We start from the raw sequence: 27,631 nt of genomic DNA on the forward strand, positions 1-27,631 counted from the left end.
CACAAGCTGTCAAAGCTGGATGCCCACTGTGCATGTGCGAGCTGCTTTGTGAATGGTTCAGCAGTCTTCTGAGATATGTCACAGGTCACTGCAGGGAGGGGGGGTGAGGACTTCCACTCATATCTCCTAGGCGGTCAAAACGATGTGCCAAGTCTGCAGGAGGCAGATGTTGTCCACAACAGAGCAGCAATGAGCTGATCCTGAGTAAGTTATGAGAGAGCTAGAGTGAAGGAAACCTTTGTGTTGGTCTGAGGAGGAGACCTAAGGCCTAGGCGTGATTCCTGAAGCAGCCTTGTGGCAAGTGAGTCAGCCAGGAAGCTGTTGTATTGTGCAAGTTACAGTAATGGTGGAACCCTTGTGTGGGAAATTGCTGTCTTTTGTGAAGTTTTAAATAAGCTTTAAATGAAAGCGGGCTTCCATGCCCTTAAAAATGCTGGATTGGCACAACTTATTGAAAATGCAAGCACCACTTGTGTTTAATCACCCTGATCTTTGCAATAGATTAAAAAAAAAAACATTATAAATTCCTTTTTTTTCCCTTTAGCTGCATAAGACCTGGGGGAGCAGAAGCAGAAGCACACTGAGATTACCAGTGAAAGGCTGTGCAGCGGGGGGGGGGGGGGCTGTAAAGACAAGTCTGATCATTGGAGAAGATCAGGCTAAGTTCCCTACACTGTAAAAATTATTGTGCTGGGTCTATGCAAAAAAATTGAGGCAACTATTTACCTCAATTTTTTTGCGTAGACCCAGCACAATATTTTTTACAGTGCATTAACTTGTCTGGAACCATAGTTTTAAGTATTATTAACTTATTTTTTCTTGTAACTTACAATTTTTGTTTTACATTGGTAAAATTAATGTAGCAATAACTCTCGGTGGAGCTGCTGGTTTATAGGGGGCTGTTACCGTCACCTTCGCCACCTTTATTTCACCAGAACCGTGTCTAGGGTCCCATTGAGTTTAATACCAGACAATGTAGGCACCGGATTCCAAGGCTTTAATGAACATAAACTGAAGGAAGTAGCAGGAAAGAGGTACAAAAGTCTCTGCCACAGACTTGATCGGAACAAAACCTGTACGATCCTCTGCCACAGGATGTAATGGTTTAAGATAAATAACAAACACAGTACCAGAACCTTTAAGCCAACCCGGCAGTACTATGCGGTAGGATAACTTTAGGATACGCCCTCCAACTTAGTCATCGGGCCCCTCTCCAGACCAGCACTCTGCATGATCATTCCGTGACGGGTCCTCCCCTGGGATCTTCTCAGTTGTCCAGCTTCTTCCCTCTAGGACAGACAGCCCAGGACCATTCCTCTGCTGCTGTGGTAGGCTCCAGATAGGCTTCTGGGCCCACTCACACGCTGCAGCGACGTGGGCCTCCCGGACGGAGGACCACGAGGTAGTACTCCTAGCACATACCTGTCGGCCAGGAGGGCCAGCAGGTGGAACGAAAGGAACCCTAGAACATGGCGTCTGTCCCATAAATACCCTCTCCCAGAATGCAACTCGGAGGACCACCTCCACCAAGTTATCTCTGGGACAGAGGAGCATTCATACACTTCAGCGTGTTGCCTTTCCAACACTGACCCATGGCTGCAATGACACCCACAGGCACAGTGTGAAACTACATGCAACTCAGCCAAGCTGGAACAGAGGCAATTCTGACTATGTATGAACAGATAACCCACTAAATTTACCTATCAGCAGTAGATTGAAAATCTACCAGCGCTACATACTCCCCCCACTACAATAGACGTTGTCCTCAAGGTCTGTCAGAATATCTCCCAAGCCTGAGAGTAGGTATTTGAACTTTAAAACTTGGATAAGGGCAAGGAAAAAGAAAAGACAGTATAGAGATAATACAGTTCCAACATTTATAAAACAACATGTTCTCATCCGCAAACAAAATCACATTATGACTGTCACAACCCCACTGTCTATCTAGCTGAAAAGCCTAACAGCTTGATAGTAGATCCAATTGTTCCTGAAAAAAAAACAAAGTTAGACACACACTAAATATGTACAGTACCCTCAATAAACAGTTTAGGAGCAAATCTCATTCCAAAAGAAGAATGACACTCTCTTCCCATATATTTTTAATGAAAAGGAACTAAAGTAACTTGAGAAGTCCATCCCTATTTTTAAGTAAATCACATCCTTTCAATGAAGAAAATCCAGCTAGCAAAGAGTCTTTGGATTTAGAAACACTGAGATGAACATTATCTCTTGACCACGAAGATCTCTAAATACTGACACTCTCTAACTATACACCCCAAAGTTCTTTGTTCATAATCACTAATAAAACCGAGGATCTGGCAATGTCAGTTTCTTTCCCAGTTTATACACTGTTGTGATAATGTAGATAATGTCATCTTTTCCGGGTCTGTATATTGCTCTGGTTCGGGTAGTCTCTGGGGTAGGCCTCGACCACGGCTGCGGGAAGCCTTTACATATCCCACCTTCCTCTGGACAGGTGCAACGGGGATAGGCGTAGCAGATGTGGAAATGAAAGTGATGTCCGCTGATGAAGTAGTGACAGCGGTATCTCCCTCAGGAACACTCTCGGCGGCAACAGGCGAAATCACGGTCTGTTGTTCTCCAACAGCAATGGTGGCAGCCTCCACTGTAGCAATACCTGTAGCCCAGTCCACCCGATAAGCACTGGGTGACATAGTAGGTTGCTCCACTATGAACAAATATTCTCTGCATGGCAAACAGCGAACAAATGGACGGAAATGTATGGCCAGTCCTTCACACTTGTGGCAAAGCATGCCCAGTCCTTCGATATCTCCAACTGTGTAGAGAACAAACCTCCCCTGCGGCTTCAGATGAATGCCGGTATCTGTCAGCAGGGTTCCGGTCAACAAAGCACCCGCAGCGGTACTCATAGGGAACATCTTATGTCCCATAGCTGGCGGCATCAACGAAAAAGAAGACATGGCTGCACTCTGATCTTCTCAGCATGATCACGAGGCCTCTTTTCTCCTCTGGCGCCAAACATACACACGCGTCCCACGCGGTAACAAGTAGGTGAGGCTCCTCCTACTTGTTCTTCTGATCACGTAGCTCCCAGGCTTTTACTTCTCACCCACAGCCTACGCAGTCAGAAATAAAGTCCTGCACTTTAACCCCTTCCTGTCTCAAAAAATTTTTACAAAGTCCAGAAACTTATTCCAACGTAAACTCCCGGTGAAATACTTCTCAGGGTTGCGGGAGGTTGACGGCTAACAATCCTGGATGATGCCCCCACATGTAGCAATAACTCTCAGTGGAGCTGCTGGTTTATAGCGGGCTATTCCCATTCTCCCTCGCCACCTTTATTTCACCAGAACCGGGTCTAGGGTCCAGTTGAGTTTAATACCAAACAATGTAGGCACCGGACACTTGAATATCTTTTCCAATGCTTTAATGAACATAAACTGAAGGAAGAAGCAAGAGGTAGAAGGAGAGTTGCAGGGAAGTTCAAATACCTTTTCTTGGTGTAGTATTAGGAACTGAGAGCTTGTAGATAGACGTATTCTCTCTTTATAATTAAATCTTTGCCCGACTGGATAGGTTTCTCCCACTAACCTAGCAGCCAGTACACAGCACGAACAAAAGTCTCTGCCACAGACTTGATCAGAACAAAACCCGTACGATCCTCTGCCACAGGATGTAATGGTTTAAGATGAATAGCAAACACAGTACCAGAACCTTTAAGCCGACCCGGCAGTACTATGCGGTAGGATAACTTTAGGATACGTACTCCAACTTAGTCACCAGGCCCCTCTCCAGACCAGCACTCTGCATGATCCTTCTGTGACGGGTCCTCCCCTGGGATCTTCTCAGTTGTCCAGCTTCTTCCCTCTAGGACAGACAGCCCATAACCATTCCTCTGCCGCTGTGTTAGGCCCCAGATAGGCTTCTGGGCCCACTCACACGCTGCAGCGACGTGGGCCTCCCGGAGGGAGGACCACGAGGTAGTACTCCTAGCACATACCTGTTGGCCAGGAGGGCCAGCAGGTGGAACGAAATGAACCCTAGAACATGGCGTCGGACCCATAAATACCCTCTCCCAGAATGCAACTCGGAGGACCACCTCCACCGAGTTATCTCCGGGACAGAGGAGCATTCATACACTTCAGCGTGTTGCTTTTCCAACACCGACCCATGGCTGCAACGACACCCACAGGCACAGTGTGAAACTACATGCAACTCAGCCAAGCTGGAACAGAGGCAAATCTGACTATGTATGAACAGATAACCCACTAAATTTACCTATCAGCAGTAGATTGAAAATCTACCAGCGCAACATACTCCCCCACTACAATAGACGTTGTCCTCAACGTCTGTCAAAATATCTCCCAAGCCTGAGAGTAGGTATTTGAACTTTAAAACTTGGATAAGGGCAAGGAAAAAGAAAAGACAGTATAGAGATAATACAGTTCCAACATTTATAAAACAACATGTTTACATTTGCAAACAAAATCACATTATGACTGTCACAACCCCACTGTCTATCTAGCTAAAAAGCCTAACAGCTTGATAGTAGATCCAATTGTTCCTGAAAAAAAAAAAAGTTAGACACACACTAAATATGTACAGTACCCTCAATAAACAGTTTAGGAGCAAAGTCTCATTCCAAAAGAAGAATGACACTTTCTTCCCATATATTTTTAATGAAACAGACTAAAGTAACTTGAGAAGTCCATCCCTATTTTTAAGTAAATCACATCCTTTCAATGAAGAAAATCCAGCTAGCAAAGAGTCTTTGGATTTAGAAACGCTGAGATGAACATTATCTTTTGACCACGAAGATCTCTAAACACTGACACTCTCTAACTATACACCCCAAAATTCTTTGTTCATAATCACCAATAAAACCGAGGATCTGGCAATGTCAGTTTCTTTCCCAGTTTATACACTGTAGTGATAAAGTAGACAATGTCATCTTTTCTGGGTCTGTATATTTCTCCGGCTCCGGTTCGGGTAGTCTCTGGGGTAGGCCTCGACCACGGCCGCGGGAAGCCTTTACATATCCCACCTTCCTCTGGACAGGCGCAATGGGGATAGGCGTAGCAGATGTGGAAATGAAAGTGATGTCCGCTGATGAAGTAGTGACAGCGGTATCTCCCTCAGGAACACTCTCGGTGGCAACAGGCAAAATCACAGTCTGTTGTTCTCCAACAGCAATGGTAGCAGCCTCCACTGTAGCAATACCTGTAGCCCAGTCCACCCAATAAGCACTGAGTGACATAGTAGGTTGCTCCACTATAAACAAATATTCTCCGCACTGCAAACAGCGAACAAATGGATGGAGATGTATGGCCAGTCCTTCACACTTGTGGCAAAGCATGCCCAGCCCTTCGATATCTCCAACTGTGTAGAGAACAAACCTCCCCTGCGGCTTCAGACGAATGCCGGTATCTGTCAGCAAGGTTCCGGTCAACATAGCACCCGCAGCGGTACTCATAGGGAACATCTTATGTTCCATAGCTGGCGGCATCAACAAAAAAGAAGACATGGCTGCACTCTGATCTTCTCAGCACGATCACGAGGCCTCTCTTCTCCTCTGGCACCAAACACACACACGCGTCCCATGCTGTAACAAGTAGGTCAGGCTCCTCCTACTTGTTCTTCTGATCACGTAGCTCCCAGGCTTTTACTTCTCACCCACAGCATACGCGGTCAGAAATAAAGTCCTGCACTTTAACCCCTTCCTCTCTTCAAAAAATGTTACAAAGTCCAGAAACTTATTCCAACATAAACTCCCGGTGAAATACTTCTCAGGGTTGCGGGAGGTTGACGGCTAACAATCCCGGACGATGCCCCCACACGTAGCAATAACTCTCAGTGGAGCTGCTGGTTTATAGCGGGTTATTCCCGTTCCCCCTCGCCACCTTTATTTCACCAGAACCGGGTCTAGGGTCCCATTGAGTTTAATACCAAACAATGTAGGCACCTGACACTTGAGTATCTTTTCCAATGCTTTAATGAACATAAACTGAAGGAAGTAGCAGGAAAGAGGTAGAAGGAGAGTTGCAGGGAAGTTCAAATACCGTTTCTTGGTGTAGTATTAGGAATGGATAGACGTATTCTCTCTTTATAATTGAATCTTTGCCCGCCTGGATAGGTTTATCTCACTAACCTAGCAGCCAGTACGCAGCACGAACAAAAGTCTCTGCCACAGACTTGATCAGAACAAAACCCGTACGATCCTCTGCCACAGGATGTAATGGTTTAAGATGAATAGCAAACACAGTACCAGAACCTTTAAGCCGACCTGGCAGTACTATGCGGTAGGATAACTTTAGGATACGTCCTCCAACTGAGTCACCAGGCCCCTCTCCAGACCAGCACTCTGCATGATCCTTCCATGATGGGTCCTCCCCTGGGATCTTCTCAGTTATCCAGCTTCTTCCCTCTAGGACAGACAGCCCAGGACCATTCCTCTGCCACTGTGGTAGGCCCCAGATAGGCTTCTGGGCCCACTCACATGCTGCAGCGATGTGGGCCTCCCAGTTGGAGGACCACGAGGTAGTACTCCTAGCACATACCTGTCGGCCAGGAGGGCCAGCAGATGGAACGAAATGAACCCTAGAACATGGCGTCTGTCCTATAAATACCCTCTCCCAGAATGCAACTCGGAGGACCACCTCCACCAAGTTATCTCCGGGACAGAGGAACATTCATACACTTCAGCGTGTTGCCTTTCCAACACCGACCCATGGCTGCAACGACACCCACAGGCACAGTGTGAAACTTCATGCAACTCAGCCAAGCTGGAACAGAGGCAAATCTGACTATGTATGAACAGATAACCCACTAAATTTACCTATCAGCAGTAGATTGAAAATCTACCAGAGCTACACTTATTTTCCAAATGTATTTGATATGTTTGAAGGTTTTTATATAATAATATGGTTTTAAAAAAATGAATAGTCTCATGAAACAGGCTTTCAAAACACATTAACATTTATTATTTATAAAGTGTTACAAATGTAATATTATTAAAGCAGCATGAAATATAAATATAATAAAAAAAAAGAAAAAAATTCCTTTCTCAGCTAACAAATTAAACTGAAACACACACATGTAACATACAGTATATATGTAAAGAACATAAAACACATAATGTATTAACTTTTTTAAGCCTTTTAGGAAAGTAATTTTCATTTTAAAGTGTGAACGTTGAATGTCCAATATCTCAAAGACCGAAAAAAGTTTGTTTTTGTGGTACAAATCAGCACAAACAAATGATATTGTCATGATCAAGGGGACAAGCTAGAAGACCAGTTGCTATATCAGTGGAAGCTCACACAGGAACCAGAAGGATAGGAACACAGGCACGTCACCCTGGCAAGATGTCACAGGCTCACTTGAGGTGCAGAATCTGAGTAATAATCGGTGTTCACTATAGCTCCTGATGGTGGAGATGGATTTTGCTGCATGTTAGCACCAGGTCGTGGTCCTCAGGAACAAGCCAAAGGCAGTAATGAATAGTTGCAGGTTGGGATTAAGCAGAAGCGTAGTCAAGGAGCAAGCCAAATGTTGGTAACGAATAGTAGTGAAGATACAGACAGCAGCAGGAGAGACAAAAGTGAGATATTGGCTGAAGAAGGCACAATATTCTGGCAACCAGGAAGTGCAGAGACATGGCTTAAATCAGGAAGTTCATGGGAGGAGCAAAGAGTTCAACATTCAAGGCAAATAAGATTCACAGCAGGATCATTCAAGAATTTGTCTAGGTGACTGTGCAGGATTCAAGGTGGCTCAGCAAGCAGAGTCATTGCCAGACACCGCTGATGTCCCAGGTTCAAGTCCAGGCCCTGACAGGTATAAAATGGAATAACATGTGGTGCAAAGTGCGAGAGGTATTATCAACTATAATGTATATTATCTCTGAAACCAAACCAGCACATATGTTCATTTTTTGCAAAGCAAATTAATGCTATCTTTGTTTTTAAATTTAATAGCATGGGGTGCAAAGTGGGCGGGGTTTCAGCAACTATTATGAGTAATATCTCTGAATCCAAATGGCCCATATGTTCATTTTTGCAGCACAATAATGCTAGCTTTGTTTTTACATTTTAATAACATGGGTTGCAAATTAGGTGGGGCTAAAATGTAATATGCAAAAACTTCAAAACCAAATGGCAGAAACTGTTTTTAAGCTTAACAGCCAGCAGTCCCTGACCATCTAGGTTGCATTCTGCTGAATGCAGTAAGCGCAACCTTTGCGTGCGCACAAGTGAGTTGTCTCAATAGGTGTATACAACGGACGTATGTCAATTTATAATGAATATATTAATCAGCAAAATAAACCTTTTGGATGGTATGTTAAGCAACATTTAAAGCATGTGAACGATAACCTGTTCAATGTTCATTCTTACCTTTCAATGCTATTGCATGGCTTTGTAGTCACTTGGAAAAATTCTTGTCACTGGTGGCGCTCTTTTGTCCTGATGGGTCTCAAATGTGTGGGAACTGCTTTGTGCAGATTTTGAAAGTTCCAAAAGACGTCAAACTCTTTAAAACTACAGCATCAAAACTCGTGCTGTTGCACGTTTGGCAAACACCTGCTTAAATTTCAGTCAAACGAAAAGATAATTTTTTTTAGTAAATGTAACTCAATTAGAATATGTAAATGCACATACCTTAAAAGTGTTGTCTAGATTGCTCAATATTATACATTTACTTTTGTAAATGTAAAAGGTGTGTTTTCTAGCCTAGTGTGGTCAGTTTTTAATAGGAAAGCAGAGGAACTGGTAGGAACACCAGAGATTTTTACACAAAGAAAGCAATACAAAGAGAACTGGATATTTTTTCATACATGTACATGGTACAGCTGGCACGTATCAGGAATATGAAGTGTTGGGTTTACATACACTCTAAGTTGACCTTTAACACCTGCAGGACACAGTAGTGATATAGGGGTCATCTGGATGAAGCACAGCAGCCAATGGCGGAAAAGCTCTACCAAAAACTTTCAAATGTGGGGTACTGGATCGGCAGTGGGAGCCCTACTACAGAGCAATATTTCTGCCTATAGAAAGGTAAATATTAAGTTGCTTTCATCACGGGTTTCAGATTTTCATTTTTATTTTTATACCCTAACAGGGTCACCTTAAAATAAATATGTATTCATAGATGCCTGGGGCTGCCATTGCTGATTTCCTGATCCAAGTTGTCATTCTTTCTCTGGCTTTAGTGTTTTGAGATGCTGGCCTGGAATGAGAATGCAGATGGGAAAATTGAAGGAGTCTATATATAAAAAAAAAAATCACCATACAGATGTCTTAAGCATTCGCACAAGCACAACAAATGATCACCTTATTGTTTGTAATAGGACCATCAGCTCCATGTAGTGGCCACAATGCTGTATTTATATTTTTTTTAAGTATTTCTGAAAATACACATTATGACCACTAGATGGAGGTGATGATCATAAGAGATAATCATATTAAAAACAATATGCCAATCAGATATTAGGGGAGATTTACTAAAACTGGTGCACACGGAATCGGGTGTAGTTGGGCATAGTAACCAATCAGCTTCTAGGTTTTATTGTCAAAACTTAATTGGCTCAATTGGAGGCTGCATAGCCAAATATTTAACCCACCTATTTCTTTTTTCCACATTGGCACATTGGCAAAACTTCAGTTTGCAGCAATGTATATGTTTGTACTTCCCTTACATTTACATTTATATGAAGTTTCTATTTTAAAAATGGAAGGAAACAAAGAGGTCACAAGGCCACTATTGGTCTTTTCATCTTGCTCTACACTGACCTGTAGGAGGGGCCAGGTGGAGCCAGCACATGCTATAATACACATTCAACAGTGATTGCCATTCTGCAAACATCAGGCCCCTACTAATACACAGAGGTTTACCTAAATGTGAACAGTAAAAAACAATAAACCAAATGTTGGGTGTTACATGAGTTCAGGTCACACTACACAGCATATTTTATTAGTTTGAGCTCCCCTCCCATATGCCCTACAGCTTCTATGTAAGTGGAACACATTATCACCATATTTTGTTAAACTGTTACAAAAACTGTTTGCACTTTATAAATCTGTGTAATAATAATAATCACCACCAACAGTATCTGATACAATAAGGAGCACAGTTAGGTTGATTTACTAAAGGGAAATAGGCTATTCATTTTCCAAGGTAAGTTGCACTTTGCAAAGGAATTTTTCACAGAGCTAAGTGGATGAGGGGAAGCTCTACTGACTTTCATCATCCAATCATGTGCAAGCAAAATGCTATTTTTTATTTTCCTTGCACATGATTGGTTATTCTTTTCAAAGTGAAACTTCAACATATTCCCTTGCAAATAGCAACTTTCATTGGAACAAATGAAAAGCCCTTTTTTCCATTAGTAAATTAAATCCCACTAAGTCCAATCTACTTACTTAGAATCAACACTGCATTCACTGCTGTTCCTAGCATTCTGTATATGAAGGGTATACTGTGGGGTATATAATGGGCTCTTCAGTTTCTCTCTCGTATAAAACTATCTGGAAGTTGTGTGCGCCAAATAGAACACAAGCACTGGGGGGCGTGGCCTGCTGCAGACCATGATGGAGGCTTGAAGCCTGAGCTCCGCGCCACTGACAGGACCTGAAGCGATCGCACGCAACGATCCAAACCCCAATCTGGCCACACGGAGGGGAAACAATATCCGGACCATCCGGGGCATGTTTAGAAGGCAGAATAAGCCGCCAGCTCTTCGCTGCCTCACAGATTACTATCCCCCCACAGCCATGAACGAGGCCCAAGATGGCACCGGCGCCGGGAGCAATACTTCAGGAACGTCCCGCTCTGTACACACTGAGGCACAGCTGGCAGCTCCCCCTCAGGATGATCTTCCATTCCAACCATCTGAAAACCCCTACAGGGAGGAAATGGATACCCTGCCATCGCCAGATGTCTCATCCTCCCAGCACAGCGCAGACAGAGGTAAGAGACTGGCATCTTCCCCAGCCATCTCCCCCAGCAAGGAGCCACAATATAAAAAGCATCAGTGGGCTGACAGGGACCTTAACACAGCACACACCCCAGCTCTAGCGGCCATCCCTGCATCAGATAACCATGTGACAGAGTCTATGCTTAAAGCCATGCTCCTGACCCTGCAAAGAGACTTGCACAGAGAACTGCAGCTTTCTGTCTCTCAGATACATGACAGGGTAGACAACCTTGAGGGGAGAATGAATGCACTAGAGGAAAGCATGCGTCACGTCAGGGCATGCGTCTGAAATACACCACATAAAGCTGAAATTAGCAGATTTGGAAGACCGTTCCAGAAGGAACAATGTAAAATTCAGAGGTGTTCCTGAATCTGTTAAACCGCATTAAATCACTCCCTATCTACAACAGATGTTCTCAAGTCTACTGCCTCGTTTAAACGCAAGGGACATCACAATCGATAGAGCACACAGACCAGCACACCTCCCCCCTGACAATCCAAGGGACATACTAGCGAGAGTGCACTACTTTCCTGTTAAGGAACAGATACTACAAATGGCCAAAACCACTAAACCGCTTCCAGCACCGTACACAAATGTCCTCATGTTAAGTGACCTCTCCAAAGCCACAATAGAGATGAGAAAAGCATTCACCCCCGTAACCTCCCTGTTACAGGAAAAGAAAATCACATATAAGTGGGGTATCCCTACCAAGCTACTAGTAACATATCAGCAACAAGTAATTCCCATCCTCACTCCCAAAGATGGATACAAAAAATTGACCAATTGGGGATTTCTTCCCATATCTGCCAGCGAGACCGAAAACAGGGGCTCCCACTCGCGTCCTCTGCCATCCCAGAAACGGATACATGATCACGGCGATGCCTTTAACAACAAGAAGGCCTTCGGTCCTCAGCATTAACAGAATCCCATATGGGCACAGTCATAGAGACAATTCCACTCCCTCAGGTTATAGTGTGCCACGCACACTGATATAGTTGTTATAGTTGTTGATTTTCTGTTCTTAACTTTTTTTTCTCTTATTGTTTACTTTTTCTCACCGAATCTCTGTTCTACTTATCAATTGAACTGCCTACTAGGGATGAGCTTCGAGTTCGAGTTGAACTCATGTTCGACTCGAACATCGGCTGTTCGCAAGTTCGCCGAACAGCGAACAATTTGGGGTGTTTGCGGAACACCCTTTAAAAGTCTATGGGAGAAATCAAAAGTGCTAATTTTAAAGGCTTATGTGCAAGTTATTGTCATAAAAAGTGTTTGGGGACCTGGGTCCTGCCCCAGGGGACATGAATCAATGCAAAAAAAAAGTTTTAAAAACAGAAGTTTTTTCAGGAGCAGTGATTTTAATAATGCTTAAAGTCAAACAATAAAAGTGTAATATCCCTTTAAATTTCATAGCTGGGGGGTGTATATAGTATGCCTGTAAAGGGGCGCATGTTTCCCGTGTTTAGAACAGTCTGACAGCAAAATTACATTTCAAAGGAAAAAAAGTCATTGAAAACTACTCGCGGCTGTTGCATTGCCGGTCCGACAATACACATAGAAGTTCATTGATAAAAACGGCATGGGAATTCCCCACAGGGGAACCCCGAACCAAAATTAAAAAAAAAATGACGTGGGGGGTCCCTCTAAATTCCATACCAGGCCCTTCAGGTCTGGTATGGTCATTAAGGGGAACCCCGGCCAAAATTAAAAAATAAAAATGACGTGGGGGTTCCCCCTAAATTCCATACCAGGCCCTTCAGGTCTGGTATAGATATTAATGGGAACCCCGGCCAAAATAAAAAAAAATGATGTGGGGGTCCCCCTAAATTCCATACCAGACCCTTCAGGTCTGGTATGGATATTAAGGGGAACCCCGCGCCAAAATAATTTAAAAAAATGACGTGGGGGTCCCCCTAAATTCCATACCAGACCCTTCAGGTCTGGTATGGATATTAAGGGGACCCCACGCACCAAAATTTAAAAAAAAAAGGGCGTGGGGTCCCCCCCAAAAATCCATACCAGACCCTTATCTCAGCACGCAACCTGGCAAGCCGCAGGAAAAGAGGGGGGGGAAGAGAGAGTGCCCCCCCTCCTGAACTGTACTAGGCCACATGCCCTCAACATTGGGAGGGTGCTTTGGGGTAGCCCCCAAAACACCTTGTCCCCATGTTGATGAGGACAAGGGCTTCATCCCCACAACCCTGGCCAGTGGTTGTGGGGGTCTGCGGGCGGGGGGGCTTATCAGAATCCGGAAGCCCCCTTTAACAATGGGACCCCCAGATCCTGGCCCCCCCTGTGTGAAATGGTAAGGGGGTACAAAAGTACCCCTACCATTTCACTAAAAAACTGTCAAAAATGTTAAAAAGACAAGAGACAGTTCCTTTATTTAAATGCTTCTTCTTTCTTCTATCTTCCTTCATCTTCTGATTCTCCTGGTTCTTCTGGTTCTTCCTCCAGTGTTCTCATCCGTCATCTCTTCTCCTCGGGCCGCTCCGCATCCATGATGGCATGGAGGGAGGCTCCCGCTCTTCTGTTCATCTTCTTCTCTTCTTCATCTTCTTCTCTTCATCTTCTTCTCTTCTTCATCTTCTTCTCTTCTTCATCTTCTTCTCTTCATCTTCTTCTCTTCTTCATCTTCTTCTCCGGGCAGCTTTAAAGAGAGAAGCATGATGGGATTGGTGGGGTGATGATCATGTGACCCAGAGCAGGAAGGATCACATACTCACACTGTAGGAGAGAAATCAGAGAAGAGCACTGGAGGAGTTTACCACAGATTACGTCAGAAAATATCTGAAGGAAGGAGGGATATCCCAGGCTCCTGGACAACGAGGATGGTGGAGCAACCGTAGTGGTTCTAACTATAAGCGCATTACCCCTGTGGGGGTGAGGGGATCTGGTGAGTGGGGACCCTGGAGGGGAAGCACAAAGTCACAAGTGGATTTCCTGAAAACACTTACAGTCACCATTTTTGTGTTAATCACCCTGAGCAAAGACCTAGTACATCATATGGACTATTAGTTATGCATATGTGTACCAACACTGTCTTCCTTTTTCCTAATATGTTTTTTTTCTCAACAAGTGTTTATTTAAAAAAAAAAATGTATTATATTTTTATGTACTCACTAAGGTTGTTGCAAACACATAACCACTTTATGACTGTTAATCACGTTGTTATATATATGGAGCTCTATTAACCAAATATTCACTTTTATAGATATACACATTGTATTAACCTCACTAGTGGAATCACGCTATCTGAGTGGGGATCTTTTAAATATTCACAATCTGTATAGCGGATCACCTTGTTTAAGTGATTAATAGTAACAAGTATTGTTCACGGATTTGGAGTATACTGACCACTATATTTAATAATAGTTTGTATTACACTACATTTGTGTTAAGTATACACCATTAACTGGCACTTTTTCGCAAACTAGGGAGCGCCACCACCCCCTTCTCATTATAACCTAATAAAAGAACACTGTCCACCATACTTTCCCTAGATCTCAAAAATCTAAGATACAAACTCAGTGAACACCTACACAAGAAATTTGATTATTATGTAAAACGCCTTAGGCTACAATATTACTCCTCGGCTAACAAGTCAGGCGCGTTCCTGGCCAAACAACTACAAAAACATTGAGCCAACAATAACCGCCCGATCTCACTCTTAAACACTGACACCAAACTCTATGCAAAACTACTGACTTAACGCATATTCAAAATTATCCCCCTCATAATACACCCTGACCAAGTCGGATTTGTACCCGGCAGACAGGCATCCGATGGCACTAGACGCCTCATCGATTTGATACAATGGGTAGAGCACAGTCAAACGCCTTCTCTCTTCCTTTCACTGGATGCAATGAAGGCATTTGACAGAGGGCATTGGAAGTACATGGAAAAAGTCATGTACAAGTTTGGACTGACAGGGAACATCCTCAAGGCTATACTCAACCTTTACTCCTCCCCCAGTGCCCGAGTCTGGACATCAGGAATAACATCAGACCCCTTTCTTATCACTAATGACACAAGGCAAGGGTGCCCACTTTCCCCCTTGATTTTTGCCATGGTGATGGAACCACTTGCCCAAATCATCAGATCCACCCCAGCAATTTTGGGCATCAAAGTAGGAGATGTTAAGCATAAAATAGGTCTCTATGTGGTTGATGTTATTATCACCCTCACAAATCCCCAATCCTCCCTTCCCAGCATCCAAAAAACACTGGAACAGTTCAGCTCAGCCTCTCTCTATAAAATAAACCACAGCAAATCCACCATGCTGAACCTAGGGATAGATCCTCAAACTTCACGCCACATCTCAACAAACACACCTTTCCCTTGGTCCAGGAACTCATCACTCCCGTACTTAGGAATTCAACTAACCTTGCCAAGTAAGTCACTGCTTCAACTAAACTATGCCGCCCTACAAGAGAAGCTTCTGCGCATCTCAAAAGATATGTGTAACTATACTGTCTCTTGGGCTGATAGAATAGCTCAGGCTAAAATGTATCTAATGCCACATATTTTGTGTATGTTTCGCACACTCCCTCTATCTTTGCTACCCAAACAATTGGCACAATTACAAGGAATAATCAACGCCCACATTTGGCAACACAAACAACCCAGGCTCAAAAAGAACATTCTTTTATCTCCTGTACAAAATGGAGGGATGGGAGTCCCCAACGTCCAAGCATTCTACAAAGCAGTTGTACTGGATCAATTACGAGAATGGTGGTCGCCCACCTCAACCAAGACGTGGACACAAATTGAAACCGTAGCTCTTACTGCAAGTCTGAAATACATGCTGACGGCTGTACTACTCACTCTGAAACCACGTCGTCACTTCCTGCATTTTGTAACTGCAGCATTACGAGTGTGGTCGGCCATTGCCCAGAAATCCAATGGCATACCCAAATCTATTCTCTCCAAACTTCACATCCAAGACAACTTACCCCTCAAGACATGGATACAAAATGGACTCACTAACCTGGAACAACTCATCTCCACTTCAGGACCCCACCCATTCTCTCAACTACAACAAACATTTGACCTGCCTGCCAACACTTTTTTTTTATATATATGCGGCTCCGATCTATCCTCTCCACGCTGGGCATCACAGAATGCGACTCTACTAGTTGGAATTTTTAAATTCTACAACACCCCTAATCCAGCAGTTAAAGGCATTGCATGGATATATAAATTGTTGACAATGTCCTCCGAAGATCACACCTCTTCGTCCATCAACTTCTGGTCAATCCTCACAGACTCTCCACCTCAGTCCCCACTATGGCACAAAGCCTTGACCCTTCTCCTTTGAGCTTCACAATGTATTTATCATTGGGAATCAGCGCAAAAACTGTTCCATAAGTGGTACTTCACCCCAGCCAGATTGGCAAATATCTACTCATCTACCTCCTCTCAATGCTGGAGAAATTGTACGGGAAAAGGCACCCTGCGGCACATATGGTGGGACTGCCCTAACATCCACAATTACTGGAAAGAAGTCTCTGCCCTCACCTCGAAGCTATGCAAAATCCCTTTACCGATATTCCCGCTGGACCTTCTTTTAGGTCTCAACATCCCCAATTTGCCCAAAAATGTCAGAGTATTGGCTACTCACGTTCTAATCGCAGCTCGTTTAGCTCTAGCAAGAAAATGGAAAGCGCCACAACCTCACCCCAGATCAGATCTCATCACTCTGCTGAACAATCACTTCCAAATGGAGGCCTCTTTCGCCAAGGCCAACCTATCTACCACAACGTTTCACCTCAACTGAGAACCATTGATCACTGACCCAAGGAGCACGACACTACAATAATTATTACCTCTTCATAAGATAGGAACTCTCTGGTACTACTAATCTTAATCTCCACAGGTTGCTACAACCCCTCACATCTAACACACGCATAATATAAGGGCCCCCAAACTAAACCACTGCTCCACATAGGTGTACCTCTACCAGGTGCTCCTCAGGACGGGACTCATAAATGCATAATGTGCTTATAACAAGTAGGTTTACAGATTACCTTTGCTCCTCAGTTTTAAGTTTTGCAAATCTAGGATGTTACAGGTTATACAAGATATCTATATCTTGACAGCTGATTAATGATGGGGTTGCCTCTAGTCCCATGGCACAGTGAGTGCCCAGTTTGGGGTAGCACCATAACTCATTGAACTTTAAAACTAAGTGGCTATGTATTCGTTGTTACATTTGTTACAGCTTGACAATGTCCGCTATGTTACTCACTAAGCAATGTAGTTTGCCAATTATCTCAACCTTCTGTACTGATACCCTGTGAAAACTTCAATAAACTTATTGTTAAAAAAAAAAAAAAGAACACAAGCACTGTGACTGATACCCCCTGAAGTCAAGGGAAAGTGTTTAACCACTTCATCCACAGAAGATTTTACCCCCTTCCTGACCAGAGCACTTTTTACAATTTGGCACTGCGTCGCTTTAACTGACAATTGCGCAGTCGTTTGATGCTGTACCCAAACTAAATTTGCATCCTTTTTCCCACAAATAGAGCTTTCTTTTGCTGTTATTTGATCATGTTTGCGTTTTTTATTTTTTGCGTTATAAACAAAAAAAGAGTGACAATTTTGAAAAACAAATATTTTTTTACTTTTTGCTATAATAAATATCCCCCCAAATTTTTTTAAAAAACAAATTTCTTCATCAGTTTAGACAAATATATATTCTTCTACATATTTTTGGTAAACAAATCACAATAAGCGTATATTGATTGGTTTGCGCAAAAGTTATAAAAGTTTGAGACCAGTGACAATTATACAGCGATCAGTGCTATAAAAATGCACTGATTACTGTGTAAATGTCACTGGCAGGGAAGGGGTTAACACTGGAGAGCGATCAAGGGGTTAATTGTGTGTTCTCTCACTGTGTTCTAACTGTATGGGGATGTAAGTGAGTAGGAGAGAAGACATATCGTTTTTCCTACTTAGTAGGAACAAATGATAAGGCTCCTCTCCTCTGACAGCACAGGGATTTGTGTGTTTACACACACAAATCCCCGTGCTGGCGCTTGTGCATGCGATTGCGCATGGCTGGCGGCGATCATGCCCGCTGGCCACGCGCATCGGGTCCCTGACCGTGCAGTGAGCGCACGCCCTCTGGTGGCCAAAAAGGGTAGGACATGCCCCTACGGGATTTCACCTAGGAGAGCCATGATTTTGCCCAGGAGAGCCATTGTGCCACAGTATACCTGCGTGACATGGTCGGGAACCGGTTAAAGCAGTCTAAGGCAGTCTGTGGGTTTTGTGATAGACTGAATACCAGGAGACAGGAAGTGTACCTGCTGCAATGCTTTTCCATGTAATTTTAGATCGGGAAGGAGGTGGGGAAAATGATACAGCAACACAGTTTTCTACCAAACAGAAGCAGGTAGATCAGAAACAAATGAAGATGGAGTTTGCTTTAAAATGTCCATTCTTCCCCATGCCAAGTCTCTATTTCTCTGAAAATCCCTATTTAAGATTAAAATATTATGGAAAAATCTGAGACTTCTCTCTGTTATTTGTTCAGATTGCAGACAGATTTCCAAAACATAAAATTCAGATATCTGTGATTCTGAAAGAATGTGCATGAAATAATTCTTCATTCTCTTTCTGTGTCTCCTCTTTTAACATCGTAGCATAGAGATGAAGGTAAGCCATGCTTGTAAAAAAGAGATTAAAACAGTTTTTTCTTTGTGTACAAAGCTTTGCTTTTCGGCTTGCCATCTGTGGAAATCTTGTGTTATATTATCACTTATCAACTAAATGTATGTGTTTTTCTGCAACACATAAAATGAATTTTACTTGCACTAGAATGATTTACAATTATGTGCCTTTTTAAAAGTTGAATTATTGTGTAAATATACAAGAAATGTATTTCTCTTGAAAAAATAAAATACACCATATGAGTGTTTTTATATACAATTCCAATCAGTTGTCTCTTAATGACGGTAAAATAGATCTTATATTTGGTGCTCAAAGATAGTAATTTGAAAAATTCAAAATGGCGGTTTTCCTTGGTAACTAATTTTTCAACCACATTAAAGCAGGGGTCCACCTAAACCGCCAAAAAAAAAAAAATATTAAAAGCCGGCAGCTACAAATACTGCAGCTGCTGACTTTTAATAAATGTCCTGTCCACTTACCTGTCCCAGGGTCCAGCGATGTCGGCAGGCGACGCTGAGAACCCGCTCGGTTCTCGGCAGCTGCCGCCGCCATCCTAGGTGAGGAAATCAGGAAGTGAAGCGTTGCGGCTTCACTTCCCGGTTCCCTACCGCGCATCGTAACTGGTCCCCGCTATCTCCTGGGAGCTGTGTGTTTCCCAGGAGACAGTGCGGAGGGACAGGGTGCAAATACCTTTCTTAGACAGGTATCTGCACCCCCCTCCCCCCTGAAAGGTGCCAAATGTGACACCGGAGGGGGGGAGGGTTCCGAAAAGCGTAAGTTCCATTTTTGTGTGGAACTCCGCTTTAAGAGATGGTGGCTTTTCCTCCCAGTTGTTTTATAATGGTGACCAGTGTAATCAGCTCCCGTAGGCCCCTGCTGGCACTAGCACTGGAACCTCTGGCTGTCAGTGACCAGCACTACGTCCAGGAGATAAAACAATCAAGTGCAATAACATCACATATTTTCCTGTCAGTATGGAGGTTGGACAGAGCTATTACAGATCTGTTCAGCCTTTATGTACTGCAGTAGGTCATGGCTATAATGACCTATTGCTGGCTATATAATGCAAAATGTGTTAATTGCAGAACTGAGACATCATTGAAATGTAAAAAATGCTCTAGAACCCAAGGGAATTTAGCGCAAAATAGGTCTGTAGGTTTAAGTGGTTAGAAAAATCTGTCATATGAAACCTAGAGGCTGCCATTGCTAACCTCTCCTTCTGAAAAGTCAGTAGCCAGGCTGTCATGCTGATTCACTTGCTTTTACTAATTACCTGGAAAAAGTATGAAGAAAAAGTTTTGTAAATTTCCACTGACTTTTTAATTTGCAGAGGGAGCAGAGTTCTTATTATGATTGATTTACAATGAAGCCAGTAGAACAGCAGACCAATCATACAGGCATTTTCACAAGGAGGCCAGGAATGGCAGAGAACATATTTTTCTCATTACATGTTTACTTTGTCATAATGAGTAATATACATTCAAAATCATTCAGGGTGCAAAGTTTACCTGTTACCTGACTTCATCTGGAAACAGAGCCATATTTATGGCTAGGCCACAAAGGACATGGTATAGGGTGGTACAGTCAGCATTGAAGGAACCTAGTCTCTCAGTCCACTTTAAAATATGGGTGTTCAGATGCCAAACCCGAACCCTATTGAAATGAATGTGAAGTGGATCTGTCAAATAAAAAATGTATTTTACAAAGAAAAATAGAGTTTGAAATTGATGGAAAATGATCCCCTCTGCTGCTTTTTTTTTTCTTAAGAAAAAAGACACACAGACCCCTAAGATCCCCCAAAATACCCAACAGACCCTTGAGGGTCTGTTATGTAATGTGAGGGACCTTTGTAGGGGGTGTTTTTTTTATTTAAAGCCAGCAATACTGTTATGTTTTTCTTTGTAAATGTCACTTTTGCTATAGCACATTCTACAACCAGAATTAAAAAATATAAATTGTAGAGTCCCCTCAAAATGCATACCAAACCCTTTAAGTCTGGTATGGACTTTACCCACTTCCCACGTGGTCTATAGCAGAATTACAGCCGGGCGGTGGTTCTGTTATCCTGACTGGACATCATATGACGTTTTTCAGAATAACACACCAACGCTCTCCCTGTCAGGGGGGGTCTACGCTGATAATCAGCACATTGATTATCAGCACAGCCCCCATGAGAGGTGCCCATCAGCTGCCGATCAGTACCCATCATATGCCAGTCGGTGCCCCATCAGTAACCACTGTCAGTGCCCTTCAGATGCCGATCAGTAATGCCTGTCAGTAGCTCCTCATCAGTGCTGCCTATCCACTGCCATCTATCACTGCTGCTACAATGCCACCTATTAGTGCCCATCAGAGTCACCTATCGATGCCTTTTAGTGCTGCATATCAATTCCGCCTATCAGTGCCCATCAATTCTACATATCAGTGCCTCCTCATTAGTGCCCATTAGTGCAGCCTCATCAGTGCCCGTCAGTGAATGAGAAAATAAAATGTTATAACAGAAACAAAGAAAAAAAATATTTTTTCAAAAATTTCAGTCTTTTTAAGTTTGTTTAGCAAAAAATAAAAACCCCAGAGGTGATCAAATACCACCAAAAGAAAGCTCTATTTGTGGAAAGAAAATTATAAAAAATTTAGTTTGGGTACAGTGTTGCATGACCGTGCAATTGTCATTAAAATTGCAACAGCACTAAAAGCTGAAAATTCTCCTGGGCAGGAAGGGGGGAAGTGCCCAGTATTAAAGTGGTTAAGGAGGTACCTCACATAAAAAATAAACAAAAAAATCCCCCTTAGGCTCTGGTACGGATTTCAAGGGGAACTCCATGCAAAAAACAAACAAAAAAAAGTGTGAGGTCATCCTAAAAATTCATACCTGACCCTTAATCCAAAAATGCAGCCTGGCTGGCCAGTAAAGGGTGGGGACGAGTGGGATTCTCAGCCATGTAAGTGAATGGACCAGGACCAGGACCAGGTAAGGTCAGTGGTTGATAAGGACCCTGCATCACAAGATGACATAGGAGCTCCTACACCGCCGCCACTCACACAGTGAGTACTGGTCCGTCCTATGGACCATTTTGTGGAGCGATCCCGCTCCTGGATGCAGCCCATCCAGGATACCATTGTGGAGCCGACATCAATATGGAGGGACCTGCTGACATGTTAGGTACTGCAGAGGGGACCTCCCTCTCTGCCCGGAATCATTTACCTTGGCAGCTCCCTCTGCCACTGCAGCGGTGGATCCTCCCTATACCTGAATTCTAGATGCTGTAGCAGCCCTTCTCACCCCACCATCTCCTCAGCTGTGGAAGCGGCTGTGACACAGGGCATAACTCAGCTATGGAAGGAGCTGGGGCTACAGCTGCATTGTATACAGCACAGAGAATCAGCTGTCTCTCATAGCAGAAGACATGCATCAGGCATCTAATATTATCCAGACCCATGATGAAGCTCTACTAGCTTTCCAGGAGAAATTGGAAGACCTGAAAAACCACTCAAGGTGAAATAATCTGCGCATTATTGGAGTCCCAGAATCAGTCAAGGCTGCTGACCTGGATACATTATGCTCCTCTGCCATCCCCAAAGCATCGGGGGTCAATACAGAATGCACGGTGGAAAGAGCACATAGGCTGGGTCAACCTATGGAGAACAGGCAATCTCCTCGGCCAGTCATTGTACTCTTTTTAAATACGCCGATAAACAACAGCTTTTACAAAAGTTCAGAAAACAACGCCCCCTGCAAGTTGAAGGTCTCACTCTCCTATTGTTCGCTGATTACTTGGCAGAGGTATCTCCCAAACATAAAGCCTTCTCGCAGATCTACTCGATTCTGTTTCACCATCACTTTAAATTTTATATATTTATAATTTTATATATTTTATATACCCCGCCACCTTGCATCTTATGACATCAGAAGGCGAGCGCCTCACGTTCCATTCCCCTTTTGGAGGCAATCTCCACGGCCAGTCATTGCACTCTTTTTAACTACGCCGATAAACAACAGCTTTTACAAAAGTTCAGGAAACAATGCACCCTGCAATTTGAAGGTCTCACTCTCCTATTGTTTGCGGATTACTCGGATGAGGTATCTCCCAATTGTAAAGCCTTCTCGCAGACCTGCTCGATTCTGTTTCACCATCACTTTAAATTTAATATATTTATAATTTTATATATTTTAAATACCCTGCCATCTTGCATCTCATGACATCAAAAGGCGAACATTCTTTTGATTACTGAAAAGATTAACATGAAAGGTTTAAGTAATCCTACTTAGATGTACAACTTCATAAATTCAGAAATAAACCTGGAAAACTTCTTTCCAGGTTCACTAAAGGACCTTTATAAACCACATTTTGGCGCTCAAAAACAAAGCAGGCCAACTTACACAATCCACACAGGAAATCTCAACAATTCTAGAATCCTATCATATGGCTTTATATTCTGCTGATATAATAGATCATGACACAGCACACTTTCTTAGATAACTTGATGCTTCCTCATCTCTGAGTCCCAATTAGACAATCTTAATGCTCCTGTAACTGTAAAAGAAATTGCCTGCACTATTAAAACCTCAGCCATCAGGGCCAGGGGCCTTGTTATTTGCCATTCTGCAGAATTCTACAAGGCGACCAGCGAAGAAATTCTCCCCACTCTCCAGTCTTTATATAATGTAATGTGGGATGTGGACGAGTATATACCCACCGGTTCTCAGGCTTATATTAAACTCCTTGCTAAGAAAGGAAAGGACCCCACCCTTTCTGGATCCTATCGACCTATCTCCCTACTCAACCTAGATGCCAAAATATTATCCAAAATTATAGCTTCCCGTCTAGTCCCATTACTCCCCTTGTTAACCCATCCGGTCCAGGCTGGCTTTGTCACAGGTCTTTCTGCAACATCCAACATCCGTAAAGTCCTTTCGGACCTTAAATATGCAAAATCACATCCATCAGAAAACCTAGCAATTATAATATTGGACGCGAAAAAGGCCTTTGAAAATGTCAGTCTCGACTGGCACTTTATGGTCCTGTCAAAAGTAGGCTTTACAGGGCGAGTATTGGGCTTTTTGCAAAATATGTACTCTAATACAGTGGTCATCAACCCTGTCCTCGGGGCCCACTAACTGGCCAGGTTTGCAAGATAACTGAAATACATCACAGGTGATATAATTTTCTGCTCAGTGATTGCAATATTCTAGTCTGCATCTCCCCAAGGTAATACATAAAACCTGGCCTGTTAGTGGGCCCTGAGGACAGGACAGGATGACCACTGCTCTAATTCTTCAGCCCGTATCATCACCTCTGGAAGCATCTAAGGCAATATCACTTCATATCACATAAAGGTACTAGACAGGGTGCCTACTGTCCCCCCTGTTATTTAATTTAGCCCTAGAGCCTCTTTCAAGATACTTGCTTACTTCTGCTCCCCTCCACATTGGATCGAGGGAGATGCGTACTGCACTGTTTGCCGATGACATGTTGATCTTTTTGTCAGACCGCAATCTGGCTATCTTACAATCTATTTTAGACCTGTTTCGCACCTGTTCTAGTAAATTACAATAAAGACACAGTGCTTCTCCTTACTCATTCTGTCTCTTCAAGATGGAAGGCGTCCTACCCCTTGCCCTCATGCCAAACAATTTATTACATATCTATGTGTTAAAATAGGGAAGAAACCATCTGTTCTTTACAACCTCAATTATCCCCCTTTGCCAAAATTATGAAAGAGCTAGAGGCTTGGATGACTCTACCCCTATCACTCTTTGGAAGATGCCTGATTAAAATGGTGAGTTTCCCTCACTTCCTTTACCCTCTACAAACTATTCCCATCCTCTTAAAATATCAAGATGTAAAGAAACTCAATAAAGCTATTGTTTCTTTTCTATGGTGCAAGAAGAAACCCCGTATAGCTTTACACAAATTGCATCTTCCCAAAAGTGAAGGAGGTGCTGGTATCCTGGATATCAGGATGTACAATTTAGCATGTTTGCTTAGGTATGGGTTAGACTGGTTGTCGCAGTCCTCTGTTTATATGAATTACACTTTAGAATCTAATCTGTTCTCTCCTTGTCATCTATTTGTCATCCTGCATAGTAAAATCCAATCTCTCCCAAAACCCTTACAAAATAATATCCTTATCTGATACACTATTATTGCCTGGTGGGAGATTAGGAAAAAAAGCCACCTTCCTTCCATGGTCTCCCAACACCTTTGGCTTCACTGCAACCCTGTTTCCACAAGCAATGGAATATAAAGCATGTGACTTTTGGCACACCAAGGGCCTGGTAAAGGCAAGCTCCTTGTTTCATATAGACACAATGAAGCAAAAATCCTTTTCAGAGTTAATGGCTGACTAGGGACCTACCTGCAACACATCTCCTCTATTACAACCAGGGGCTTGCTTACATTTCTTCCTGTTGTCCTGATGTCTCTAAAAGATTTTGACCCTCTATGATTGACCGACTGCTTCATAAACACACTTACTCTATTTCGGAATCGCTACACATATCAACACCATAACAGCCACATCACTTTTCAAGAACTGGTGCAAGGTCCTTTTAGTAGACGAATTGGGAGATACAATTCTAGAAGGCTATTAAAAAAAACAGGGAGTGCATCACCAATGAAATTTGGAGAGAAACACAATTCAAATGAATCCACAGGGCTTTCATCCCATTTCAACACTTAAATACGTCTTCACAGCTGACAGTATGCCCAAAATGTGGGTCCATCAAACCTTCATTGTTCTATCACTTTTGGCTCTGTCCCTCGATCTCTATCTTCTGGGACCAAATCATTACCTTTTATACACAGCATCACAAACTCGCTAATCTCAGACACCTCTTCTACTGTTATTTGGTTACAACATGCTTAAGCCATCAGGCCTGAAGACGCCCAGAATAAACATCTCTCAATGGACACACCTCTGCCTCCTGGTGGCCTGTAGGAACATTTTAAAAATGTGGACTACCTCTTGCCCACCCACTATCCCGGCAGTAAAGGCTGACCTCACAACAATACTTTATCAAGAGAAACTGGACACTGAACTGCAAAATTTGACCCCTCCAAAACGATTCTTCATGAGATGGCATCCATTTATCAAGCATACTTTATCACCGCTTGAAATCCAGGCCTTGCTGACACCATTTCTATATACCAAGTGGTATCTCAAGGCTGACCTGACCGGCTCTCTAGGCAAACTCAAACTTATAAGGCAGCCAGCCAGCTAGCACCTCATCTGATTAATCCCCCTCTCCTTTTTATGTATAACTGTCTTGCTTTGTGCACGTTCAGAGATGAACTTTATTATCTTTTATATCTCCTATGGTTAACAAGCAAATCTTGTACAGCTACGAGTCATCCAGCTCTCTCATATTAGCTTTCTCCCCCACGTTCCATGCAAGAAAGTTGTTGTATTAATGTAAAAAAAAAAAAAAAAAAAAAAGTTTCATTAACTCCCCATATTAATATAGGTATTATTGAACTAAAAAAAAAGGGGGGGGGATGTTTGTACACATTTGCAAATACATGCTTAAACTGCAGAGGCTGCACAAGGCAGCCCAGCATTATCTGCAGTCCTAACTCTAAATATTTTGAGAGCCTCAATAGTAAGATGCACATATGTAATAATGGATATATTGAGGGCAGATATATCTGGAGGGAGTCCAATCCTTCTTAAAGGCACAGGGGCACACTGGACACCCAGCAATTAGCACAATGGCAGGGAAGGTGTCCAGTGCACTCTCTCACCAAATAACCAACGGTACAAATATTTGGCAGCTGGCCCAACCTATAACTGGCCTTAACAACAAGAATATTTGATTTTTTTGGGTTTTTTTAGTTTCCTTTAGTATAAGCACTATCTTTCTCCTTTGTGACATATTGCTGTAGTACACCTCACATATTATGACAGCTAGAATGGCAGCTAGAATCAGCAACCCGTGTTCCCACGATGATAGGGATCAGGTCAAGTGCAAGTGCTTTCTATTCACTGGTGCAAGACAGATTCACTTTTGGATTTCAAATGCACTGTCTGTACAGTGTTACACTGTGTTTACACAGGGAGTCTCTCTATTTGTCATGTCTGCCATTTTCGCTGAAAGTGAATGTAATCCCACATTTTGGGTTATCCATAGTAACAGTAATAGGAAGAAAATCTTACAATGGGAACACCTGGTAACCCCAGTGACAATCAGGGATTCTGTCACTTTCTCCTTTCCTGTTTTAGTTATAAGAATAGTAATGAACGAAAATCCCCCCAATTGGGCACAGATGGCAAAGAAATTTAAAACTGTCCAGGGTTAAAGCCCTCTCTTTCGCTAACCCAATTTTTTTTTTTTAATTTGTGAATTGTGAATCCAGTTGTGATTTTTTTTAACTGCCATGTGCTGTCAATCAAATGTAAGCAGACCTTATTGCAAACTAATCTCTCAGTTACCCATCGGGCTCTGCCCACAGAGTTTTTCCAAATATAGGAATTGCCTTATTTGGAAAATGACATTACTACTGTCCTATGACCCTTTGTTTACATTTAGCTTTAGGAGATATCCTGGCCCACAGCTGAATGGGGACAGGGATACAGTACTGTTTAGGAAGCTCTCACATACATGACAGCTGCCCAGCACAGAAATGCCCCTCTGGGTACTGGAGTACATCTGTATGCCAGCTCAGAAGTGGTCTTAATTATCATCTATGTCACCTATTATGTTCCTAATGTGTGAACTGGCAGTATTTGTTTAAAATTCTTTAATGGCTTCTGGTTCTGTAACTACATGGAATGGTGGTAAGCCAGAGGAGTTCCCGCTCAACCCGATCCTATTCAGCTTAAAAAGCCTGCACATGAGCTTCCCCCACCAGGTAGAGATAAAAGCATTGGTGCATTAATCACAGTAGAGTTAAATATGACAAAAACATAGTACAAATATGACCCAAAAGGATTACATAATGTGCAAAATTCCCAACGCATTTTGGTAGCAAATATGAATCCCTTCTTAA

This window comes from Aquarana catesbeiana, linkage group LG05 (genome assembly GCF_042186555.1).
Source record: "Aquarana catesbeiana isolate 2022-GZ linkage group LG05, ASM4218655v1, whole genome shotgun sequence".
NCBI lineage: Eukaryota > Metazoa > Chordata > Amphibia > Anura > Ranidae > Aquarana > Aquarana catesbeiana.